A 27,755-nucleotide genomic window follows, 5' to 3' on the forward strand; every position below is an offset into this window, starting at 1 on the left:
TTGTACCTATCTGTCTCCTCTTCCTCCATCCCTCTCTCTCCCCCTTTTTCCCTCTATATGTTCCTCTCTCCCTCCCTCCTTTCCCTCTCCCTCTCTCCTCTTCCCCGCCCTCTTTCTAACCACTCTATTCCCCCACCCCCGCTCTCGCCCACCCCCCCCATTCCCTCTCCCCACTCCGAGGTACAAGCAGGATAGATTCTCACTCACATGAGGCAAGCAGCAGATCCCCAAAGGCAGCTCCTGGTGGGCAGAAGCTCAGGCTGGTGATAGGTAAGGTGGAGTTGAGAGTCTCGGAGTCCCTCAGGTAATAGACAAAGGCTCCAGTGTTTGGTTTGTAAAGCTGCCGACACAGGGTGGGAGTTCAGAAACAAGAAGGGAGCATAACAGTCACATCCTGAGACCCGACAAAACCCCCCCGAGACCTGGCAAAACCCCATGAGACCCGACGAAACCCCCCCAAAACCCGTCAAAATCCCCCGAGACCCAGCAAAACCTCTCTAGGCCCGGCAAAACCCCCCGAGACCTAGCAAAACCCCCCGAGACCTGGCAAAACCCCCAGAGACCTGGCAAAACCCCCCGAGACCTAGCAAAACCCCCCGAGACCTAGCAAAACCCCCCGAGACCTGGCAAAACCCCCAGAGACCTGGCAAAACCCCTAGAGACCTGGCAAAACCCCCAGACACCTGGCAATACCCCCCGAGAAATGGCAAACCCTCCCCCCTCGAGACCTGGAAATCCCCCTGAGACCTGGCAAAACCCCCAGACACCCGGCAAAAACCCCCCGATCCCTGGCAAAACCCCCAGAGACCTGGCAAAACCCCCAGAGACCCAGCATAAACCCCCAGAGACCTGGCAAAACTCCCAGAGACCCAGCATAAACCCCCTGAGACCTGGCAAAACCCCCAGAGACCCGGCAAAAACCCCCCCCGAGACCTGGCAAAAACCCCAGAGACCCGGCAAAACCCCCCGAGACCTGGCACAACCCCCAGAGAACCAGCATAAACCCCAGAGACCCGGCAAAACCCCCCCCCAAAACCCGTCAAAACCACCCGAGACCCAGCAAAACCTCTCTAGGCCCGGCAAAACCCCCCGAGACCTAGCAAAACCCCCCGAGACCTGGCAAAACCCCCAGAGACCTGGCAAAACCCCTAGAGACCTGGCAAAACCCCCAGACACCTGGCAATACCCCCCGAGAAACGGCAAACCCTCCCCCCTCGAGACCCGGAAATCTCCCTGAGACCTGGCAAAACCCCCAAACACCCGGCAAAAACCCCCCGATCCCTGGCAAAACCCCCAGAGACCTGGCAAAACCCCCAGAGACCCAGCATAAACCCCCAGAGACCTGGCAAAACTCCCAAAGACCCAGCATAAACCCCCCGAGACCCGGCAAAACCCCCAGAGACCCGGCAAAACCCCCCCGAGACCCGGCAAAAACCCCAGAGACCCGGCAAAACCCCCCGAGACCTGGCACAACCCCCAGAGAACCAGCATAAACCCCAGAGACCCGGCAAAACCCCCCCCCGAGACCTGGCAAAACCCCCAAAGACCCGGCAAAACCCCCCCGAGACCTGGCAAAACCCCCAGAGACCCAGCATAAACCCCCCGAGACCTGGCAAAACCCCCATATACCCAGCATAAACCCCCCGAGACCCGGCAAAAACCCCCAGAGACCTGGCAAAACCCCCAGAGACCTGGCATAAACCCCTCCTGAGACCTGGCAAAACCCCCAGAGACCCGGCAAAACCCCCAGAGACCCGGCATAAACCCCCCGAAACCCGGCAAAACCCCCAGAGACCCGGCAAAAACCCCCCCGAGACCTGGCAAAAACCCCAGAGACCCGGCAAAAACCCCCAGAGACCTGGCAAAATCGCCAGAGAACCGGCAAAAACCCCCAGAGACCCAGCAAACCCGCCCTCCCTCGAGACCCGGCAAAACCCTCCAAGTCCCAGCAAAACCCCCAAGACCCGGCAAAATCCCCCGAGACCCAGCAAAACCCCCAAGACCTGGCAAAATCCTCCGAGACCCGGCAAATCCCCACCCCTGAGACCCGGCAAAACGCACCGAGACCCGGCAAAACCCCCTGACACCCGGCAAAACCAACCCCCCCACCCCACTCTGCCCCGTAACCCGGCAAACCCCCCCGAGATCCAGCAAAACCCTCCAAGACCTGGCAAAATCCTCCGAGACCCGGCAAAACGCCCCAAGACCCAGCAAAACCCCCGAGACCCAGTAAAACCATCAGTACAGAGACGCCCCGCCCAATACTTCTGCTCTGCCAGTAGACAGCATCATTCACCTTGATGTTTCCATTCATCAGTCCCACTGCCAGAAGGCGGCCCGACTGATTGAAACAGCAGCAAATCACAGGAGCCTCACAGTCTCTGTAAGACACAGGGATCAGAACAGTTCATAATGATCATTATTGGGGGGGGGTGGGGGGGCGCAGCTCGGGGGCACGGTCACGCAGCTTGAGAACTTCTCATGGAGGGTAGATAGGGGTGTTTAGAGGGGGTTTATAGGGGTGTTTAGAAGGGGTTTATTGGGGTGTTTAGAGGGGGTTTATCGGGGTATTTAGAGGGGGTTTATCGGGGTATTTAGAGGGGGTTTATCGGGGTATTTACAGGGGGTTTATCGGGTATTTACAGGGGGTTTATCGGTGTTTGCACAGGGGGTTTATCGGGGTATTTACAGGGGGTTTATCGGGTATTTACAGGGGGTTTGTTGGGGTATTTAGAGGGGGTTTATCGGGGTATTTACAGGGGGTTTATCGGTGTGTTTAGAAGGGGTTTATCGGGTATTTACAGGGGGTTTATCGGGGTATTTACAGGGGGTTTATCGGGTATTTACAGGGGGTTTATCGGTGTTTGTACAGGGGGTTTATCGGGGTATTTACAGGGGGTTTATCGGGGTATTTACAGGGGGTTTATCAGGGTATTTAGAGGGGGTTTATCGGTGTATGTACAGGGGGTTTATCGGGGTGTTTAGATTGGTTTTATCGGGGTGTATAGGGGGGGTTTATCAGGGCATGTACAGGGGGTTTATCGGTGTATGTACAGGGGGTTTATCGGGGTATTTAGAGGGGGTTTATTGGGGTGTTTAGAGGGGGTTTATCGGGGTATTTTGAGGGGGTTTATCGGGGTGTTTAGAGGGGGTTTATCAGGGTGTTTAGAGGGGGTTTCTTGGGGTATTTAGAGAGGGTTATTGGGGTCATAAGAGTCGTTACAGTACAGAAACAGGCCTTTCGGCCCATCGTGTCTGTGCCGGCCACCAAGCACCTATCTATTTTAATCCCATTTTCCAGCACTTGGCCCGTAGACTTGTATGTTATGGCATTTCAAGTGCTCATCTAAATACTTCTTAAATGTTGTGAGGGTTCCTGCCTCGACCACCCCTTCAGACAGTGTTTTCCAGATTCCAAACACCCTCTGGGTGAAAAAAACTTTCCTCAAATCCCCTCTAAACCTCCTGCCCCTTACCTTAAATCTATGCCCCCTGGTTACTGATCCCGCCGCTAAGGGAAAAAGTTTCTTCCTATCTAACCTATCAATGCCCCTCATAATTTTGTATACCTCAATCATGTCCCCCCTCAACCTTCTCTGCTCTAAGGAAAACAACCCTAGCCTTTTCAGTCTCTCTTCATAGCTGAAATGCTCCAGCCCAGGCAACATTCTGGTGAATCTCCTCTGCACCCTCTCCAGTGCAATCACATCCTTCCTATAGTGTGGTGACCAGAACTGTACACAGTACTCCAGCTGTGGCCTAACTATGTGGCTATACAGCTCCATCATAACCTCCCTGCTCTTATATTCTATGCCTCGGCTAATAAAGGCAAGTATCCCATATGCTTTCCTAACCACCTCATCTACCTGTGCTGCTGCCTTCTGTGATCTATGGACAAGTACACCAAGGTCCCTCTGACCCTCTGTACTTCCTAGGGTCCTACCATCCATTGTATATTCCCTTGCCTTGTTAGTCCTCCCAAAATGCATCACCTCACACTTCTCAGGATTAAATTCCATTTCCCACTGCTCCGCCCATCTTACCAGCCCATCTATATCGTCCTGTGATTACAGGCTTTCCTCCTCACTATTTATGACACCACCAATTTTTGTGTCATCTGCAAACTTACTGATCATACCTCCTATATTCACGTCTAAATCGTTAATGTACACTACGAACAGCAAGTGTTTTGAGGGACAATAAAATAAAATACTGCAGATGCTGGAAATCTGAAATAAAAACAAGAAATGCTGGAAATACTCAGCAGGTCTGGCAGTGTCTGCAGAGAGAGAAGCTTCTCTTTCCTCAGATGCTGCCAGACCTGCTGAGTATTTTAAGTGTTTAGAGGGTGTTTATTGGGGGTATTTACAGGGAGTTTATTGGGGGTATTTAGAGGGGGTTTATTGGGGTATTAGAGGGAATTATGGGGTATTTACAGGGGGTTTATTGGGGTGTTTAGATGGAGTTTATCAGGGTGTTTCGAGGGGATTATTGGGGTATTTACAGGGGGTTTATTGGGGTGTTCAGAGGAAGTTTATTGCGGAACTCAGAGTGGGTTTATTGGGGTGTTTATTGGGATATTTAGAGGGGGTTTATTGGGGTATTTAGAGGGGGTTTATCAGGTATTGAGGGGTTTATGGGGTATTTACAGGGGGTTTATTGGGGTATTTAGAGGGCGTTTATTAGCTATTGAGGGGTTTATGGGGTATTTACAGGGGGTTTATTGGGGTATTTACAGGGGGTTTATTGGGGTATTTACAGGGATTTATTGGGGTATTTACAGGGGGTTTATTGAGATATTGAGGGGTTTATGGGGTATTTATGGGGGTTTATTGGGATATTCTGAGGGGGCTTACTGGGGTATTTAGAGGGGGTTTATTGGGGTATTTACAGGGGGTTTATTGAGGTATTGAGGGGTTTATGGGGTATTTATGGGGGTTTATTGGGATATTCTGAGGGGGCTTACTGGGGTATTTAGAGGGGGTTTATTGGGGTATTTACAGGGGGTTTATTGGGGTATTGAGGGATTTATGGGGGTTTATTGGGGTATTTAGAGGGGGTTTACTGGGGTATTTAGAGGGGGTTTATCAGGTATTGAGGGGTTTATGGGGTATTTACAGGGGGTTTATTGGGGTATTTAGAGGGCGTTTTTTAATGTTTATTTGGATATTTTTAATGTTTATTAGTACATTTTAATGTTTATTTGGATATTTGTAATGTTTATTTGGACATTTTAATGTTTATTTGGATATTTTTAATGTTTAATTGGGTTTTTTAAATGTTTATTTGGATATTTTTAATGTTAATTTGGTTATCTTTAATGTTTAACTGGGTTTTTTAAATGTTTATTTGGATATTTTTAATGTTTAATTGGGTTTTTTAAATGTTTATTTGGATATTTTTAATGTTTATTTGGATATTTTAATGTTTATTTGGATATTTTTAATGTTAATTTGGTTATTTTTAATGTTTAACTGGGTTTTTTTAATGTTTATTTGGATATTTTTAATGTTTATTTGGATATTTTTAATGTTTATTTGGATTTTTTTAATGTTTATTTGGATATTTTTAATGTTTATTTGGTTATTTTTAATGTTTAACTGGGTTTTTTAAATGTTTATTTGGATATTTTTAATGTTTAATTGGGTTTTTTAAATGTTTATTTGGATATTTTTAATGTTTATTTGGATATTTTAATGTTAATTTGGTTATTTTTAATGTTTAACTGGGTTTTTTTAATGTTTATTTGGATATTTTTAATGTTTAACTGGGTTTTTTTAATGTTTATTTGGATATTTTTAATGTTTATTTGTACATTTTAATGTTAATTTGGTTATTTTTAATGTGTAATTGGGTTTTTTTAATGTTTATTTGGATATTTTTAATGTTTATTTGGACATTTTAATGTTTATTTGGATATTTTTAATGTTTATTTATACATTTTAATGTTTATTTGGATATTTTTAATGTTTATTTGGACATTTTAATGTTAATTTGGTTATTTTTAATGTTTAATTGGGTTTTTTAATGTTTATTTGGATATTTTTAATGTTTATTTGTACATTTTAATGTTTATTTGGATATTTTTAATGTTTATTTGGACATTTTAATGTTAATTTGGTTATTTTTAATGTTTAATTGGGTTTTTTTAATGTTTATTTGGATATTTTTAATGTTTATTTGGACATTTTAATGTTTATTTGGATATTTTTAATGTTTATTTGGATATTTTTAATGTTAATTTGGTTATTTTTAATGATTAATTGGGTTTTTTAATGTTTATTTTGATATTTTTAATGTTTATTTGGATATTTTTAATGTTAATTTGGTTATTTTTAATGTTTATTTGGATATTTTAATGTTTATTAGGTTATTTTTAATGTTTATTTGGATATTTTTAATGTTAATTTGGGTATTTTTAATGTTTAATTGGGGTTTTTAATGTTTATTTGGATATTTTGAATGTTTATTTGGATATTTTTAATGTTTATTTGGATATTTTTAATGTTTATTTGGGTATTTTGTAATGTTTATTTGGATTTTTTAAATGTTTATTTGGATATTTTTAATGTTTATTTGGGTATTTTTTAATGTTTATTTGGATATTTTTAATGTTTATTTGGACATTTTTAATGTTTATTTGGACATTTTAATGTTTATTTGGGTATTTTTTAATGTTTGTTTGGATATTTTTAATGTTTATTTGGACATTTTAATGTTTATTTGGATATTTTTAATGTTTAATTGGGTTTTTTAAATGTTTATTTGGATATTTTTAATGTTTATTTGGATTTTTTAAATGTTTATTTGGATTTTTTAAATGTTTATTTGGATATTTTTAATGTTTATTTGGGTATTTTTTAATGTTTATTTGGATATTTTTAATGTTTATTTGGGTATTTTGTAATGTTTATTTGGATTTTTTAAATGTTTATTTGGATATTTTTAATGTTTAATTGGGTTTTTTAATGTTTATTTGGGTATTTTTAATGTTTATTTGGATATTTTTAATGTTTATTTGGTTTTTTGTAATGTTTATTTGGATTTTTTAAATGTTTATTTGGATATTTTTAATGTTTATTTGGGTATTTTTTAATGTTTATTTGGATATTTTTAATGTTTATTTGGACATTTTTAATGTTTATTTGGACATTTTAATGTTTATTTGGTTATTTTTAATGTTTATTTGGGTATTTTTAATGTTTATTTGGATATTTTTAATGTTTATTTGGGTATTTTTTAATGTTTATTTGGACATTTTAATGTTTATTTGGATATGTTTAATGTTTATTTGGGTATTTTTAATGTTTATTTGGGTATTTTTTAATGTTTATTTGGGTATTTTTTAATGTTTATTTGGATATTTTTAATGTTTATTTGGACATTTTAATGTTTATTTGGATATGTTTAATGTTTATTTGGGTATTTTTAATGTTTATTTGGGTATTTTTTAATGTTTATTTGGATATTTTTAATGTTTATTTGGACATTTTAATGTTTATTTGGATATGTTTAATGTTTATTTGGGTATTTTTAATGTTTATTTGGGTATTTTTTAATGTTTATTTGGATATTTTGAATGTTTATTTGGATATTTTTAATGTTTATTTGGGTATTTTTAATGTTTATTTGGATATTTTTAATGTTTATTTAGGTATTTTTTAATGTTTATTTGGATATTTTGAATGTTTATTTGGATATTTTGAATGTTTATTTGGGTATTTTTAATGTTTATTTGGGTATTTTTAATGTTTATTTGGATTTTTTTAATGTTTATTTGGATATGTTTAATGTTTATTTTGGTATTTTTAATGTTTATTTGGGTATTTTTTAATGTTAATTTGGTTATTTTTAATGTTTATTTGGGTATTTTTAATGTTTATTTGGATATTTTTAATGTTTATTTGGGTATTTCTTAATGTTTATTTGGATATTTTTAATGTTTATTTGGACATTTTAATGTTTATTTGGATATGTTTAATGTTTATTTGGGTATTTTTAATGTTTATTTGGGTATTTTTTAATGTTTATTTGGATATTTTGAATGTTTATTTGGATATTTTTAATGTTTATTTGGATATTTTTAATGTTTATTTGGGTATTTTGTAATGTTTATTTGGATTTTTTTAATGTTTATTTGGATATTTTTAATGTTTATTTGGACATTTTTTAATGTTTATTTGGATATTTTTAATGTTTATTTGGACATTTTTAATGTTTATTTGGACATTTTAATGTTTATTTGGATATGTTTAATGTTTATTTGGGTATTTTTAATGTTTATTTGGATTATTTTAATGTTTATTTGGATATTTTTAATGTTTATTTGGGTATTTTTTAATGTTTATTTGGATTTTTTAAATGTTTATTTGGATATTTTTAATGTTTATTTGGACATTTTTAATGTTTAATTGGGTTTTTTAAATGTTTATTTGGATCTTTTTAATGTTTATTTGGACATTTTTAATGTTTATTTGGATTTTTTAAATGTTTATTTGGATATTTTTAATGTTTATTTGGACATTTTTAATGTTTAATTGGGTTTTTTAAATGTTTATTTGGACATTTTAATGTTTATTTGGATATTTTTAATGTTTATTTGGATTTTTTAATGTTTATTTGGACATTTTAATGTTAATTTGGTTATTTTTAATGTTTAATTGGACATTTTTAATGTTTATTTGGATATTTTTAATGTTTATTTGGACATTTTAATGTTAATTTGGTTATTTTTAATGTTTAATTGGGTTTTTTTAATGTTTATTTGGATATTTTTAATGTTTATTTGGACATTTTTAATGTTTATTTGGATATTTTTAATGTTTATTTGGACATTTTAATGTTAATTTGGTTATTTTTAATGTTTAATTGGGTTTTTTAATGTTTATTTGGATATTTTTAATGTTTATTTGGGTATTTTTAATGTTTATTTGGATTTTTTTAATGTTTATTTGGATATGTTTAATGTTTATTTTGGTATTTTTAATGTTTATTTGGGTATTTTTTTAATGTTAATTTGGTTATTTTTAATGTTCATTTGGGTATTTTTAATGTTTATTTGGATATTTTTAATGTTTATTTGGACATTTTAATGTTAATTTGGTTATTTTTAATGTTTAATTGGGTTTTTTAATGTTTATTTGGATATTTTTAATGTTTATTTGGGTATTTTTAATGTTTATTTGGATTTTTTTAATGTTTATTTGGATATGTTTAATGTTTATTTTGGTATTTTTAATGTTTATTTGGGTATTTTTTTAATGTTAATTTGGTTATTTTTAATGTTTATTTGGGTATTTTTAATGTTTATTTGGATATTTTTAATGTTTATTTGGGTATTTTTTAATGTTTATTTGGATATTTTTAATGTTTATTTGGACATTTTAATGTTTATTTGGATATGTTTAATGTTTATTTGGGTATTTTTAATGTTTATTTGGGTATTTTTTAATGTTTATTTGGATATTTTGAATGTTTATTTGGATATTTTTAATGTTTATTTGGATATTTTTAATGTTTATTTGGGTATTTTGTAATGTTTATTTGGATTTTTTTAATGTTTATTTGGATATTTTTAATGTTTATTTGGACATTTTTTAATGTTTATTTGGATATTTTTAATGTTTATTTGGACATTTTTAATGTTTATTTGGACATTTTAATGTTTATTTGGATATGTTTAATGTTTATTTGGGTATTTTTAATGTTTATTTGGATATTTTTAATGTTTATTTGGGTATTTTTTAATGTTTATTTGGATTTTTTAAATGTTTATTTGGATATTTTTAATGTTTATTTGGGTATTTTTTAATGTTTATTTGGATTTTTTAAATGTTTATTTGGGTATTTTTAATGTTTATTTGGATATTTTTAATGATTAATTGGGTTTTTTAATGTTTATTTGGATTTTTTTAATGTTTAATTGGATATTTTTAATGTTTATTTGGGTATTTTTTAATGTTTATTTGGATTTTTTAAATGTTCATTTGGATATTTTTAATGTTTATTTGGACATTTTTAATGTTTATTTGGATTTTTTAAATGTTTATTTGGATATTTTTAATGTTTATTTGGACATTTTTAATGTTTAATTGGGTTTTTTAAATGTTTATTTGGACATTTTTAATGTTTATTTGGATTTTTTAAATGTTTATTTGGATATTTTTAATGTTTATTTGGACATTTTTAATGTTTAATTGGGTTTTTTAAATGTTTATTTGGACATTTTAATGTTTATTTGGATATTTTTAATGTTTAATTGGCTTTTTTAAATTTTTATTTGGATATTTTTAATGTTTATTTGGACATTTTAATGTTTATTTGGATATGTTTAATGTTTATTTGGGTATTTTTAATGTTTATTTGGATTTTTTTAATGTTTATTTGGATATTTTTAATGTTTATTTGGCTATTTTTTAATGTTTATTTGGATTTTTTTAATGTTTATTTGGATATGTTTAATGTTTATTTTGGTATTTTTAATGTTTATTTGGGTATTTTTTAATGTTAATTTGGTTATTTTTAATGTTTATTTGGGTATTTTTAATGTTTATTTGGATATTCTTAATGTTTATGTGGGTATTTTTTAATGTTTATTTGGATATTTTTAATGTTTATTTGGACATTTTAATGTTTATTTGGATATGTTTAATGTTTATTTGGGTATTTTTAATGTTTATTTGGGTATTTTTTAATGTTTATTTGGATTTTTTTAATGTTTATTTGGATATTTTGAATGTTTATTTGGACATTTTTAATGTTTATTTGGATTTTTTTAATGTTTATTTGGACATTTTAATGTTAATTTGGTTATTTTTAATGTTTAATTGGGTTTTCTTTAATGTTTATTTGGATATTTTTAATGTTTATTTGGACATTTTAATGTTAATTTGGTTATTTTTAATGTTTAATTGGACATTTTTAATGTTTATTTGGATATTTTTAATGTTTATTTGGACATTTTAATGTTAATTTGGTTATTTTTAATGTTTAATTGGACATTTCTAATGTTTATTTGGATATTTTTAATGTTTATTTGGACATTTTAATGTTAATTTGGTTATTTTTAATGTTTAATTGGGTTTTTTTAATGTTTATTTGGATATTTTTAATGTTTATTTGGACATTTTTAATGTTTATTTGGATATTTTTAATGTTTATTTGGACATTTTAATGTTTATTTGGATATTTTTAATGTTTATTTGGACATTTTAATGTTAATTTGGTTATTTTTAATGTTTAATTGGGTTTTTTTAATGTTTATTTGGATATTTTTAATGTTTATTTGGGTATTTTTAATGTTTATTTGGATTTTTTTAATGTTTATTTGGGTATTTTTTAATGTTTATTTGGATTTTTTAAATGTTTATTTGGATATTTTTAATGTTTATTTGGGTATTTTTAATGTTTATTTGGATATTTTTAATGTTTATTTGGATTTTTAAAAATGTTTATTTGGATATTTTTAATGTTTATTGTTTCTCCTTTATTTTAATAGTTTAATGTTTCTCGGGTATTTTAATCTTTATTTTAATAGTTTAATGTTTCTCGGGTATTTTAATCTTTATTTTAATAGTTTAATGTTTCTCGGGTATTTTAATCTTTATTTTAATAGTTTAATGTTTCTCGGGTATTTTAATCTTTATTTTAATAGTTTATTGTTTCTCGGGTATTTTAATCTTTATTTTAATAGTTTAATGTTTCTCGGGTATTTTAATCTTTATTTTAATAGTTTAATGTTTCTCGGGTATTTTAATCTTTATTTTAATAGTTTAATGTTTCTCGGGTATTTTAATCTTTATTTTAATAGTTTACTGTTTCTCGTGTATTTTAATCTTTATTTTAATAGTTTAATGTTTCTCGGGTATTTTAATCTTTATTTTAATAGTTTAATGTTTCTCGGGTATTTTAATCTTTATTTTAATAGTTTACTGTTTCTCGGGTATTTTAATCTTTATTTTAATAGTTTATTGTTTCCCGGGTATTTTAATCTTTATTTTAATAGTTTAATGTTTCTCGGGTATTTTAATCTTTATTTTAATAGTTTATTGTTTCTCGGGTATTTTAATCTTTATTTTAATAGTTTACTGTTTCTCGGGTATTTTAATCTTTATTTTAATAGTTTATTGTTTCTCGTGTATTTTAATCTTTATTTTAATAGTTTATTGTTTCTCGGGTATTTTAATCTTTATTTTAATAGTTTATTGTTTCTCGGGTATTTTAATCTTTATTTTAATAGTTTATTGTTTCTCGTGTATTTTAATCTTTATTTTAATAGTTTATTGTTTCTCGGGTATTTTAATCTTTATTTTAATAGTTTATTGTTTCTCGGGTATTTTAATCTTTATTTTAATAGTTTACTGTTTCTCGTGTATTTTAATCTTTATTTTAATAGTTTAATGTTTCTCGGGTATTTTAATCTTTATTTTAATAGTTTAATGTTTCTCGGCTATTTTAATCATTATTTTAATAGTTTATTGTTTCTCGGGTATTTTAATCTTTATTTTAATAGTTTATTGTTTCTCGGGTATTTTAATCTTTATTTTAATAGTTTAATTTTTCTCGGGTATTTTAATCTTTATTTTAATAGTTTATTGTTTCTCGGGTATTTTAATCTTTATTTTAATAGTTTATTGTTTCTCGTGTATTTTAATCTTTATTTTAATAGTTTATTGTTTCTCGGGTATTTTAATCTTTATTTTAATAGTTTATTGTTTCTCGTGTATTTTAATCTTTATTTTAATAGTTTATTGTTTCTCGGGTATTTTAATCTTTATTTTAATAGTTTACTGTTTCTCGGGTATTTTAATCTTTATTTCAATAGTTTATTGTTTCTCGGGTATTTTAATCTTTATTTTAATAGTTTATTGTTTCTCGGGTATTTTAATCTTTATTTCAATAGTTTATTGTTTCTCGGGTATTTTAATCTTTATTTTAATAGTTTATTGTTTCTCGTGTATTTTAATCTTTATTTTAATAGTTTAATGTTTCTCATGTATTTTAATCTTTATTTTAATAGTTTACTGTTTCTCGGGTATTTTAATCTTTATTTTAATAGTTTACTGTTTCTCGGGTATTTTAATCTTTATTTTAATAGTTTACTGTTTCTCGGGTATTTTAATCTTTATTTTAATAGTTTAATGTTTCTCGGGTATTTTAATCTTTATTTTAATAGTTTATTGTTTCTCGGGTATTTTAATCTTTATTTTAATAGTTTATTGTTTCTCGGGTATTTTAATCTTTATTTTAATAGTTTATTGTTTCTCGGGTATTTTAATCTTTATTTTAATAGTTTACTGTTTCTCGTGTATTTTAATCTTTATTTTAATAGTTTACTGTTTCTCGGGTATTTTAATCTTTATTTTAATAGTTTATTGTTTCTCGGGTATTTTAATCTTTATTTTAATAGTTTACTGTTTCTCGGGTATTTTAATCTTTATTTTAATAGTTTAATGTTTCTCGGGTATTTTAATCTTTATTTTAATAGTTTATTGTTTCTCGGGTATTTTAATCTTTATTTTAATAGTTTATTGTTTCTTGGGTATTTTAATCTTTATTTTAATAGTTTAATGTTTCTCGGGTATTTTAATCTTTATTTTAATAGTTTAATGTTTCTCGTGTATTTTAATCTTTATTTTAATAGTTTACTGTTTCTCGGGTATTTTAATCTTTATTTCAATAGTTTATTGTTTCTCGGGTATTTTAATCTTTATTTTAATAGTTTATTGTTTCTCGTGTATTTTAATCTTTATTTTAATAGTTTATTGTTTCTCGGGTATTTTAATCTTTATTTTAATAGTTTATTGTTTCTCGTGTATTTTAATCTTTATTTTAATAGTTTATTGTTTCTCGGGTATTTTAATCTTTATTTTAATAGTTTAATGTTTCTCGTGTATTTTAATCTTTATTTTAATAGTTTAATGTTTCTCGGGTATTTTAATCTTTATTTTAATAGTTTATTGTTTCTCGGGTATTTTAATCTTTATTTTAATAGTTTACTGTTTCTCGTGTATTTTAATCTTTATTTTAATAGTTTATTGTTTCTCGGGTATTTTAATCTTTATTTTAATAGTTTATTGTTTCTCGGGTATTTTAATCTTTATTTTAATAGTTTATTGTTTCTCGGGTATTTTAATCTTTATTTTAATCGTTTAATGTTTCTCGGGTATTTTAATCTTTATTTTAATAGTTTAATGTTTCTCGGGTATTTTAATCTTTATTTTAATAGTTTATTGTTTCTCAGGTATTTTAATCTTTATTTTAATAGTTTAATGTTTCTCGGGTATTTTAATCTTTATTTTAATAGTTTACTGTTTCTCGGGTATTTTAATCTTTATTTCAATAGTTTATTGTTTCTCGGGTATTTTAATCTTTATTTTAATAGTTTATTGTTTCTCGGGTATTTTAATCTTTATTTTAATAGTTTATTGTTTCTCGGGTATTTTAATCTTTATTTTAATAGTTTAATGTTTCTCGGGTATTTTAATCTTTATTTTAATAGTTTATTGTTTCTCGGGTATTTTAATCTTTATTTTAATAGTTTATTGTTTCTCGGGTATTTTAATCTTTATTTTAATAGTTTATTGTTTCTCGGGTATTTTAATCTTTATTTTAATCTTTATTTTAATAGTTTATTGTTTCTCGGGTATTTTAATCTTTATTTTAATAGTTTATTGTTTCTCGGGTATTTTAATCTTTATTTTAATCTTTATTTTAATCTTTATTTTAATAGTTTATTGTTTCTCGGGTATTTTAATCTTTATTTTAATAGTTTATTGTTTCTCGGGTATTTTAATCTTTATTTTAATAGTTTATTGTTTCTCGGGTATTTTAATCTTTATTTTAATCTTTATTTTAATCTTTATTTTAATAGTTTATTGTTTCTCGGGTATTTTAATCTTTATTTTAATAGTTTATTGTTTCTCGGGTATTTTAATCTTTATTTTAATAGTTTATTGTTTCTCGGGTATTTTAATCTTTATTTTAATAGTTTATTGTTTCTCGGGTATTTTAATCTTTATTTTAATCTTTATTTTAATAGTTTATTGTTTCTCGGGTATTTTAATCTTTATTTTAATAGTTTATTGTTTCTCGGGTATTTTAATCTTTATTTTAATAGTTTATTGTTTCTCGGGTATTTTAATCTTTATTTTAATAGTTTATTGTTTCTCGTGTATTTTAATCTTTATTTTAATAGTTTACTGTTTCTCGGGTATTTTAATCTTTATTTTAATAGTTTAATGTTTCTCGTGTATTTTAATCTTTATTTTAATAGTTTATTGTTTCTCGGGTATTTTAATCTTTATTTTAATAGTTTATTGTTTCTCGGGTATTTTAATCTTTATTTTAATAGTTTATTGTTTCTCGTGTATTTTAATCTTTATTTTAATAGTTTACTGTTTCTCGGGTATTTTAATCTTTATTTTAATAGTTTAATGTTTCTCGGGTATTTTAATCTTTATTTTAATAGTTTATTGTTTCTCGGGTATTTTAATCTTTATTTTAATAGTTTATTGTTTCTCGGGTATTTTAATCTTTATTTTAATAGTTTATTGTTTCTCGGGTATTTTAATCTTTATTTTAATCTTTATTTTAATAGTTTATTGTTTCTCGGGTATTTTAATCTTTATTTTAATAGTTTATTGTTTCTCGGGTATTTTAATCTTTATTTTAATAGTTTATTGTTTCTCGTGTATTTTAATCTTTATTTTAATAGTTTATTGTTGCTCGGGTATTTTAATCTTTATTTTAATAGTTTATTGTTTCTCGGGTATTTTAATCTTTATTTTAATAGTTTAATGTTTCTCGGGTATTTTAATCTTTATTTTAATAGTTTACTGTTTCTCGGGTATTTTAATCTTTATTTTAATAGTTTACTGTTTCTCGGGTATTTTAATCTTTATTTTAATAGTTTACTGTTTCTCGGGTATTTTAATCTTTATTTTAATAGTTTATTGTTTCTCGGGTATTTTAATCTTTATTTTAATAGTTTATTGTTTCTCGGGTATTTTAATCTTTATTTTAATAGTTTAATGTTTCTCGGGTATTTTAATCTTTATTTTAATAGTTTATTGTTTCTCGGGTATTTTAATCTTTATTTTAATAGTTTATTGTTTCTCGGGTATTTTAATCTTTATTTTAATAGTTTCTTGTTTCTCGGGTATTTTAATCTTTATTTTAATCTTTATTTTAATCTTTATTTTAATAGTTTATTGTTTCTCGGGTATTTTAATCTTTATTTTAATCTTTATTTTAATCTTTATTTTAATAGTTTATTGTTTCTCGGGTATTTTAATCTTTATTTTAATAGTTTAATGTTTCTCGGGTATTTTAATCTTTATTTTAATAGTTTAATGTTTCTCGGGTATTTTAATCTTTATTTTAATAGTTTAATGTTTCTCGGGTATTTTAATCTTTATTTTAATCTTTATTTTAATAGTTTATTGTTTCTCGGGTATTTTAATCTTTATTTTAATAGTTTAATGTTTCTCGGGTATTTTAATCTTTATTTTAATCTTTATTTTAATCTTTATTTTAATAGTTTAATGTTTCTCGGGTATTTTAATCTTTATTTTAATCTTTATTTTAATCTTTATTTTAATAGTATATTGTTTCTCGGGTATTTTAATCTTTATTTTAATCTTTATTTTAATCTTTATTTTAATAGTTTATTGTTTCTCGGGTATTTTAATCTTTATTTTAATCTTTATTTTAATAGTTTATTGTTTCTCGGGTATTTTAATCTTTATTTTAATAGTTTAATGTTTCTCGGGTATTTTAATCTTTATTTTAATAGTTTAATGTTTCTCGGGTATTTTAATCTTTATTTTAATAGTTTATTGTTTCTCGGGTATTTTAATCTTTATTTTAATAGTTTATTGTTTCTCGGGTATTTTAATCTTTATTTTAATAGTTTATTGTTTCTCGGGTATTTTAATCTTTATTTTAATAGTTTAATGTTTCTCGGGTATTTTAATCTTTATTTTAACAGTTTATTGTTTCTCGGGTATTTTAATCTTTATTTTAATAGTTTAATGTTTCTCGGGTATTTTAATCTTTATTTTAATAGTTTAATGTTTCTCGGGTATTTTAATCTTTATTTTAATAGTTTATTGTTTCTCGGGTATTTTAATCTTTATTTTAATAGTTTATTGTTTCTCGGGTATTTTAATCTTTATTTTAATAGTTTATTGTTTCTCGGGTATTTTAATCTTTATTTTAATAGTTTATTGTTTCTCGGGTATTTTAATCTTTATTTTAATAGTTTATTGTTTCTCGGGTATTTTAATCTTTATTTTAATAGTTTAATGTTTCTCGGGTATTTTAATCTTTATTTTAATAGTTTATTGTTTCTCGGGTATTTTAATCTTTATTTTAATAGTTTATTGTTTCTCGGGTATTTTAATCTTTATTTTAATAGTTTATTGTTTCTCGGGTATTTTAATCTTTATTTTAATAGTTTATTGTTTCTCGGGTATTTTAATCTTTATTTTAATAGTTTATTGTTTCTCGTGTATTTTAATCTTTATTTCAATAGTTTATTGTTTCTCGGGTATTTTAATCTTTATTTTAATAGTTTATTGTTTCTCGTGTATTTTAATCTTTATTTCAATAGTTTATTGTTTCTCGTGTATTTTAATCTTTATTTTAATAGTTTATTGTTTCTCGTGTATTTTAATCTTTATTTCAATAGTTTATTGTTTCTCGTGTATTTTAATCTTTATTTTAATAGTTTACTGTTTCTCGGGTATTTTAATCTTTATTTCAATAGTTTATTGTTTCTCGTGTATTTTAATCTTTATTTTAATAGTTTAATGTTTCTCGGGTATTTTAATCTTTATTTTAATAGTTTATTGTTTCTCGGGTATTTTAATCTTTATTTTAATAGTTTAATGTTTCTCGGGTATTTTAATCTTTATTTTAATAGTTTACTGTTTCTCGGGTATTTTAATCTTTATTTTAATAGTTTAATGTTTCTCGGGTATTTTAATCTTTATTTCAATAGTTTATTGTTTCTCGGGTATTTTAATCTTTATTTTAATAGTTTATTGTTTCTCGGGTATTTTAATCTTTATTTTAATAGTTTATTGTTTCTCGGGTATTTTAATCTTTATTTTAATAGTTTATTGTTTCTCGGGTATTTTAATCTTTATTTTAATAGTTTATTGTTTCTCGGGTATTTTAATCTTTATTTTAATAGTTTATTGTTTCTCGGGTATTTTAATCTTTATTTTAATAGTTTATTGTTTCTCGGGTATTTTAATCTTTATTTAATAGTTTAATGTTTCTCGGGTATTTTAATCTTTATTTTAATAGTTTATTGTTTCTCGGGTATTTTAATCTTTATTTTAATAGTTTATTGTTTCTCGGGTATTTTAATCTTTATTTTAATAGTTTATTGTTTCTCGGGTATTTTAATCTTTATTTTAATAGTTTATTGTTTCTCGGGTATTTTAATCTTTATTTAATAGTTTATTGTTTCTCGGGTATTTTAATCTTTATTTTAATAGTTTAATGTTTCTCGGGTATTTTAATCTTTATTTTAATAGTTTATTGTTTCTCGGGTATTTTAATCTTTATTTTAATAGTTTAATGTTTCTCGGGTATTTTAATCTTTATTTTAATAGTTTAATGTTTCTCGGGTATTTTAATCTTTATTTTAATAGTTTATTGTTTCTCAGGTATTTTAATCTTTATTTTAATAGTTTAATGTTTCTCGGGTATTTTAATCTTTATTTTAATCTTTATTTTAATCTTTATTTTAATAGTTTATTGTTTCTCGGGTATTTTAATCTTTATTTTAATAGTTTAATGTTTCTCGGGTATTTTAATCTTTATTTTAATAGTTTAATGTTTCTCGGGTATTTTAATCTTTATTTTAATAGTTTAATGTTTCTCGGGTATTTTAATCTTTATTTTAATCTTTATTTTAATAGTTTATTGTTTCTCGGGTATTTTAATCTTTATTTTAATAGTTTAATGTTTCTCGGGTATTTTAATCTTTATTTTAATCTTTATTTTAATCTTTATTTTAATAGTTTAATGTTTCTCGGGTATTTTAATCTTTATTTTAATCTTTATTTTAATCTTTATTTTAATAGTATATTGTTTCTCGGGTATTTTAATCTTTATTTTAATCTTTATTTTAATCTTTATTTTAATAGTTTATTGTTTCTCGGGTATTTTAATCTTTATTTTAATCTTTATTTTAATAGTTTATTGTTTCTCGGGTATTTTAATCTTTATTTTAATAGTTTAATGTTTCTCGGGTATTTTAATCTTTATTTTAATAGTTTAATGTTTCTCGGGTATTTTAATCTTTATTTTAATAGTTTATTGTTTCTCGGGTATTTTAATCTTTATTTTAATAGTTTAATGTTTCTCGGGTATTTTAATCTTTATTTTAACAGTTTATTGTTTCTCGGGTATTTTAATCTTTATTTTAATAGTTTAATGTTTCTCGGGTATTTTAATCTTTATTTTAATAGTTTAATGTTTCTCGGGTATTTTAATCTTTATTTTAATAGTTTATTGTTTCTCGGGTATTTTAATCTTTATTTTAATAGTTTATTGTTTCTCGGGTATTTTAATCTTTATTTTAATAGTTTATTGTTTCTCGGGTATTTTAATCTTTATTTTAATAGTTTATTGTTTCTCGGGTATTTTAATCTTTATTTTAATAGTTTATTGTTTCTCGGGTATTTTAATCTTTATTTTAATAGTTTAATGTTTCTCGGGTATTTTAATCTTTATTTTAATAGTTTATTGTTTCTCGGGTATTTTAATCTTTATTTTAATAGTTTATTGTTTCTCGGGTATTTTAATCTTTATTTTAATAGTTTATTGTTTCTCGGGTATTTTAATCTTTATTTTAATAGTTTATTGTTTCTCGGGTATTTTAATCTTTATTTTAATAGTTTATTGTTTCTCGGGTATTTTAATCTTTATTTTAATAGTTTATTGTTTCTCGTGTATTTTAATCTTTATTTCAATAGTTTATTGTTTCTCGGGTATTTTAATCTTTATTTTAATAGTTTATTGTTTCTCGGGTATTTTAATCTTTATTTTAATAGTTTATTGTTTCTCGTGTATTTTAATCTTTATTTCAATAGTTTATTGTTTCTCGTGTATTTTAATCTTTATTTTAATAGTTTATTGTTTCTCGTGTATTTTAATCTTTATTTCAATAGTTTATTGTTTCTCGTGTATTTTAATCTTTATTTTAATAGTTTACTGTTTCTCGGGTATTTTAATCTTTATTTCAATAGTTTATTGTTTCTCGTGTATTTTAATCTTTATTTTAATAGTTTAATGTTTCTCGGGTATTTTAATCTTTATTTTAATAGTTTATTGTTTCTCGGGTATTTTAATCTTTATTTTAATAGTTTAATGTTTCTCGGGTATTTTAATCTTTATTTTAATAGTTTACTGTTTCTCGGGTATTTTAATCTTTATTTTAATAGTTTAATGTTTCTCGGGTATTTTAATCTTTATTTCAATAGTTTATTGTTTCTCGGGTATTTTAATCTTTATTTTAATAGTTTATTGTTTCTCGGGTATTTTAATCTTTATTTTAATAGTTTATTGTTTCTCGGGTATTTTAATCTTTATTTTAATAGTTTATTGTTTCTCGGGTATTTTAATCTTTATTTTAATAGTTTATTGTTTCTCGGGTATTTTAATCTTTATTTTAATAGTTTATTGTTTCTCGGGTATTTTAATCTTTATTTTAATAGTTTATTGTTTCTCGGGTATTTTAATCTTTATTTTAATAGTTTATTGTTTCTCGGGTATTTTAATCTTTATTTAATAGTTTAATGTTTCTCGGGTATTTTAATCTTTATTTTAATAGTTTATTGTTTCTCGGGTATTTTAATCTTTATTTTAATAGTTTATTGTTTCTCGGGTATTTTAATCTTTATTTTAATAGTTTATTGTTTCTCGGGTATTTTAATCTTTATTTTAATAGTTTATTGTTTCTCGGGTATTTTAATCTTTATTTAATAGTTTAATGTTTCTCGGGTATTTTAATCTTTATTTTAATAGTTTATTGTTTCTCGGGTATTTTAATCTTTATTTTAATAGTTTATTGTTTCTCGGGTATTTTAATCTTTATTTTAATAGTTTATTGTTTCTCGGGTATTTTAATCTTTATTTTAATAGTTTATTGTTTCTCGGGTATTTTAATCTTTATTTTAATAGTTTATTGTTTCTCGGGTATTTTAATCTTTATTTAATAGTTTAATGTTTCTCGGGTATTTTAATCTTTATTTTAATAGTTTATTGTTTCTCGGGTATTTTAATCTTTATTTTAATAGTTTATTGTTTCTCGGGTATTTTAATCTTTATTTTAATAGTTTATTGTTTCTCGGGTATTTTAATCTTTATTTTAATAGTTTATTGTTTCTCGGGTATTTTAATCTTTATTTTAATAGTTTATTGTTTCTCGGGTATTTTAATCTTTATTTTAATAGTTTAATGTTTCTCGGGTATTTTAATCTTTATTTTAATAGTTTATTGTTTCTCGGGTATTTTAATCTTTATTTTAATAGTTTATTGTTTCTCGGGTATTTTAATCTTTATTTTAATAGTTTACTGTTTCTCGGGTATTTTAATCTTTATTTTAATAGTTTAATGTTTCTCGGGTATTTTAATCTTTATTTTAATCTTTATTTTAATAGTTTACTGTTTCTCGGGTATTTTAATCTTTATTTTAATAGTTTAATGTTTCTCGGGTATTTTAATCTTTATTTTAATCTTTATTTTAATCTTTATTTTAATAGTTTACTGTTTCTCGGGTATTTTAATCTTTATTTTAATAGTTTAATGTTTCTCGGGTATTTTAATCTTTATTTTAATCTTTATTTTAATCTTTATTTTAATAGTTTACTGTTTCTCGTGTATTTTAATCTTTATTTTAATAGTTTAATGTTTCTCGTGTATTTTAATCTTTATTTTAATAGTTTACTGTTTCTCGGGTATTTTAATCTTTATTTTAATAGTTTAATGTTTCTCGGGTATTTTAATCTTTATTTTAATAGTTTAATGTTTCTCGGGTATTTTAATCTTTATTTTAATAGTTTATTGTTTCTCGGGTATTTTAATCTTTATTTTAATAGTTTAATGTTTCTCGGGTATTTTAATCTTTATTTTAATAGTTTATTGTTTCTCGGGTATTTTAATCTTTATTTTAATAGTTTATTGTTTCTCGGGTATTTTAATCTTTATTTTAATAGTTTACTGTTTCTCGTGTATTTTAATCTTTATTTTAATAGTTTATTGTTTCTCGGGTATTTTAATCTTTATTTTAATAGTTTAATGTTTCTCGGGTATTTTAATCTTTATTTTAATAGTTTAATGTTTCTCGGGTATTTTAATCTTTATTTTAATAGTTTATTGTTTCTCGGGTATTTTAATCTTTATTTTAATAGTTTACTGTTTCTCGTGTATTTTAATCTTTATTTTAATAGTTTATTGTTTCTCGGGTATTTTAATCTTTATTTTAATAGTTTAATGTTTCTCGGGTATTTTAATCTTTATTTTAATAGTTTACTGTTTCTCGGGTATTTTAATCTTTATTTTAATAGTTTATTGTTTCTCGGGTATTTTAATCTTTATTTTAATAGTTTAATGTTTCTCGTGTATTTTAATCTTTATTTTAATAGTTTAATGTTTCTCGGGTATTTTAATCTTTATTTTAATAGTTTAATGTTTCTCGGGTATTTTAATCTTTATTTTAATAGTTTATTGTTTCTCGGGTATTTTAATCTTTATTTTAATAGTTTAATGTTTCTCGTGTATTTTAATCTTTATTTTAATAGTTTAATGTTTCTCGGGTATTTTAATCTTTATTTTAATAGTTTAATGTTTCTCGGGTATTTTAATCTTTATTTTAATAGTTTATTGTTTCTCGGGTATTTTAATCTTTATTTTAATAGTTTAATGTTTCTCGGGTATTTTAATCTTTATTTTAATCTTTATTTTAATCTTTATTTTAATGTTTATTTTAATCTTTATTTTAATCTTTATTTTAATCTTTATTTTAATGTTTATTTTAATGTTTATTTTAATCTTTATTTTAATGTTTATTTTAATCTTTATTTTAATCTTTATTTTAATCTTTATTTTAATGTTTATTTTAATCTTTATTTTAATGTTTATTTTAATGTTTATTTTAATCTTTATTTTAATCTTTATTTTAATGTTTATTTTAATCTTTATTTTAATGTTTATTTTAATGTTTATTTTAATGTTTATTTTAATCTTTATTTTAATCTTTATTTTAATCTTTATTTTTCACTCACAATCTCCGGATTTTCTTCACTTTTCCCTCAGTCTCCGGAACCGAAAAACAGGCCGACATTCCAGAAAGATCGAGAACCGGAACCGGAAACAGAGCCGTCACCATGGAAACAGAGAGACAGAGAGAGAGAGAGAAAGAGAGATCAGAGTCAGAGAGAGAGAGAAAGAGATCAGGAGAGAGAGAGATCAGAGTCAGAGAGGGAGAGAAAGAGATAGGGAGAGAGAGAGACAGAGAGAGAGAGAGAAAGAGAGAGAGAGAGATCAGAGTCAGAGAGAGAGAGAAAGAGATAGGGAGAGAGAGAGATCAGAGTCAGAGAGAGAGAGAAAGAGATAGGGAGAGAGAGAGATCAGAGTCAGAGAGAGAGAAAGAGATAGGGAGAGAGAGAGATCAGAGTCAGAGAGAGAGAGAAAGAGATCAGGAGAGAGAGAGATCAGAGTCAGAGAGGGAGAGAAAGAGATAGGGAGAGAGAGAGACAGAGAGAGAGAGAGAAAGAGAGAGAGAGAGATCAGAGTCAGAGAGAGAGAGAAAGAGATAGGGAGAGAGAGAGATCAGAGTCAGAGAGAGAGAGAAAGAGATAGGGAGAGAGAGAGATCAGAGTCAGAGAGAGAGAAAGAGATAGGGAGAGAGAGAGATCAGAGTCAGAGAGAGAGAGAGAAAGAGATAGGGAGAGAGAGAGATCAGAGTCAGAGAGGGAGAGAAAGAGATAGGGAGAGAGAGAGATCAGAGTCAGAGAGAGAGAGAAAGAGATCGGGAGAGAGAGAGATCAGAGTCAGAGAGAGAGAGAAAGAGATAGGGAGAGAGAGAGACAGAGAGAGAGAGAGAAAGAGAGAGAGAGAGATCAGAGTCAGAGAGAGAGAGAAAGAGATCAGGAGAGAGAGAGATCAGAGTCAGAGAGGGAGAGAAAGAGATAGGGAGAGAGAGAGAGAAAGAGAGAGAGAGAGATCAGAGTCAGAGAGAGAGAGAAAGAGATAGGGAGAGAGAGAGATCAGAGTCAGAGAGAGAGAGAAAGAGATAGGGAGAGAGAGAGATCAGAGTCAGAGAGAGAGAGAAAGAGATAGGGAGAGAGAGAGATCAGAGTCAGAGAGAGAGAGAAAGAGATAGGGAGAGAGAGAGATCAGAGTCAGAGAGAGAGAAAGAGATAGGGAGAGAGAGAGATCAGAGTCAGAGAGAGAGAGAGAAAGAGATAGGGAGAGAGAGAGATCAGAGTCAGAGAGGGAGAGAAAGAGATAGGGAGAGAGAGAGATCAGAGTCAGAGAGAGAGAGAAAGAGATAGGGAGAGAGAGAGATCAGAGTCAGAGAGAGAGAGAAAGAGATAGGGAGAGAGAGAGATCAGAGTCAGAGAGGGAGAGAGAGAGATCAGAGTCAGAGAGAGAGAGAAAGAGATAGGGAGAGAGAGAGAGATCAGAGTCAGAGAGAGAGAAAGAGATAGGGAGAGAGAGAGATCAGAGTCAGAGAGAGAGAGAAAGAGATAGGGAGAGAGAGAGATCAGAGTCAGAGAGAGAGAAAGAGATAGGGAGAGAGAGAGATCAGAGTCAGAGAGAGAGAGAAAGAGATAGGGAGAGAGAGAGATCAGAGTCAGAGAGAGAGAGAAAAAGATAGGGAGAGAGAGAGATCAGAGTCAGAGAGAGAGAGAAAGAGATAGGGAGAGAGAGAGATCAGAGTCAGAGAGAGAGAGAAAGAGATAGGGAGAGAGAGAGATCAGAGTCAGAGAGATAGGGAGAGAGAGACAGATCAGAGTCAGAGAGAGAGAGAGAAAGAGATAGGGAGAGAGAGAGATCAGAGTCAGAGAGAGAGAGAAAGAGATAGGGAGAGAGAGACAGATCAGAGTCAGAGAGAGAGAGAAAGAGATAGGGAGAGAGAGAGAGAAAGAGATAGGGAGAGAGAGAGATCAGAGTCAGAGAGAGAGAGATCAGAGTCAGAGAGAGAGAGAGAGATAGGGAGAGAGAGATAGATCAGAGTCAGAGAGAGAGAGAGATAGGGAGAGAGAGACAGATCAGAGTCAGAGAGAGAGAGAGAAAGAGATAGGGAGAGAGAGAGATCAGAGTCAGAGAGAGATAGGGAGAGAGAGAGATCAGAGTCAGAGAGAGAGAGAAAGAGATAGGGAGAGAGAGACAGATCAGAGTCAGAGAGAGAGAGAAAGAGATAGGGAGAGAGAGAAAGAGATAGGGAGAGAGAGAGATCAGAGTCAGAGAGAGAGAGAGAAAGAGATAGGGAGAGAGAGAGATCAGAGTCAGAGAGAGAGAGAAAGAGATAGGGAGAGAGAGAGATCAGAGTCAGAGAGAGAGAGAAAGAGATAGGGAGAGAGAGACAGATCAGAGTCAGAGGGAGAGAGAAAGAGATAGGGAGAGAGAGAGATCAGAGAGAGAGAGAAAGAGATAGGGAGAGAGAGAGATCAGAGTCAGAGAGAGAGAGAGAAAGAGATAGGGAGAGAGAGAGATCAGAGTCAGAGAGAGAGAGAGATCAGAGTCAGAGAGAGAGAGAAAAAGATAGGGAGAGAGAGAGATCAGAGTCAGAGAGAGAGAAAGAGATAGGGAGAGAGAGAGAGATCAGAGTCAGAGAGAGAGAGAAAGAGATAGGGAGAGAGAGACAGAGAGACAGTGATAGGGAAAGAGAGAGAGATCAGAGTCAGACAGAGAGATAGGGAGAGAGAGAGAAAGAGACAGAGAGAGAGACAGAGAGAAAGTGATAGGGAAAGAGAGGGAGATCAGAGTCAGACAGAGAGATAGGGAGAGAGAGAAAAAGAGACAGAGAGAGAGACAGAGAGAAAGTGATAGGGAAAGAGAGAGAGATCAGAGTCAGACAGAGAGATAGGGAGAGAGAGAGAGAGAAAGAGACAGAGAGAGAGACAGAGAGAAAGTGATAGGGAAAGAGAGAGAGATCAGAGTCAGACAGAGAGATAGGGAGAGAGAGAGAGATCAGAGTCAGACAGAGAGACAGAGAGATAGGGAGAGAGAGAGAAAGAGACAGAGAGACAGAAAGAAAGTGATAGGGAAAGAGAGAGAGATCAGAGTCAGACAGAGAGATAGGGAGAGAGAGAGAGAAAGAGACAGAGAGACAGAGAGAAAGTGATAGGGAAAGAGAGAGAGATCAGAGTCAGACAGAGAGACAGAGATAGGGAGAGAGAGAGAGATCAGAGTCAGACAGAGAGAGAAAGAGATAGGGAAAGAGAGAGAGACAGAGAGAAAGAGATAGGGAGAGAGAGAGAGAGAGACAGAGAGACAGAGAGAAAGTGATAGGGAAAGAGAGATAGGGAGAGAGAGAGAAAGAGACAGAGAGAAAGAGACAGAGAGAGAGACAGAGAGAAAGTGATAGGGAAAGAGAGAGCGATCAGAGTCAGACAGAGAGAAAGAGATAGGGAGAGAGAGAGATCAGAGTCAGAGAGAGAGACAGAGAGAAAGAGATAGGGAAAGAGAGAGAGGTCAGGGAGAGAGAGAGAGACGGAGAGAAAGAGATAGGGAGAGAGAGAGATCAGAGTCAGAGAGAGAGAGAGTGAGAGAGAGAGAGAGAAAGAGACAGAGTGAGAGATACAGAGAGAGAGAGAAAGAGATAGGGAGAGAGAGAGAGAGACACGGGGAGAGAGAGACAGAGAAAGAGATAGGGAGAGAGAGAGAGAGAAAGAGATAGGGAGAGAGAGAGAGAAAGAGACAGAGAGAGAGAGACACGGGGAGAGAGAGACAGAGAAAGAGATAGGGAGAGACAGAGAAAGAGAGAGAGAGAGATACACGGGGAGACAGAGAGAGAGAGATACAGACAGAGAGAGAGAGAGACAGAGAAAGAGATCGGGAGAGACAGACAGACAGAGAGAGCGAGAGAGAGAGAGAGAGAGGACAGAGAAAGAGATAGGGAGAGACAGACAGAGAGAGCGAGAGACAGAGAAAGAGATAGGGAGAGAGAGAAAGAGACAGAAAGGCAGAGTGAGAGAGAGAGATCAGAAGAACAAAGAGAGAGACAAAGAGGGAGACAGAGAGGGAGAGATACACAGAGAGAGAGATACAGACAGACAGACAGACATGGGGAGACAGAGAGAGACAGAGATACAGAGACAGAGAGAGAGAGAGACAGACAGAGAGAGAGAGATAGGGAGAGAGAGAGAGAGAAAGAGACAGAGAGAGAGAGAGATCAGAAGAACAAAGAGAGAGACAGAAAGAAAGAGGGAGAGAGAGAGAAAGAGACAGAGTCAGAGAGACAGAGAGAGAGAGATACAGAGAGAGAGAGATACAGAGAGACAGACAGAGAGAGAGAGAGAGAGACAGAGAAAGAGATAGGGAGAGAGAGAGAAAGAGGGGGAGAGAGAGAGAGAAAGAGAGGCAGAGAGAGAAAGAGACAGAAAGGCAGAGAGAGAGAGAGACAGTGAGAGTGGGAGAGAGAGACAGAGAGAGAGAGAGACATGGGACGACAGAGAGAGAGAGATACAGAGAGAGAGATACAGACAGACAGACAGAGAAAAAGAGAG

General features: G+C 29.6%; 1 long non-coding RNA gene across 1 annotated transcript; it reads right to left on the reverse strand.

The window, feature by feature from the left end:
• Nucleotides 1-210: 210 nt before the first annotated feature.
• Nucleotides 211-23,382, reverse strand: LOC137364672 (uncharacterized). The gene is made up of 3 exons (XR_010973154.1): nt 23,304-23,382; nt 2,297-2,381; nt 211-340 (listed from the first exon to the last, which is right to left on the reverse strand). It is a non-coding gene; the product is annotated as an uncharacterized lncRNA (long non-coding RNA).
• Between the last annotated feature and the right edge of the window lie 4,373 nt (nt 23,383-27,755).

The sequence above is a fragment of the Heterodontus francisci genome, unplaced genomic scaffold (genome assembly GCF_036365525.1).
Source record: "Heterodontus francisci isolate sHetFra1 unplaced genomic scaffold, sHetFra1.hap1 HAP1_SCAFFOLD_1564, whole genome shotgun sequence".
Taxonomy (NCBI): Eukaryota; Metazoa; Chordata; class Chondrichthyes; order Heterodontiformes; family Heterodontidae; genus Heterodontus; species Heterodontus francisci.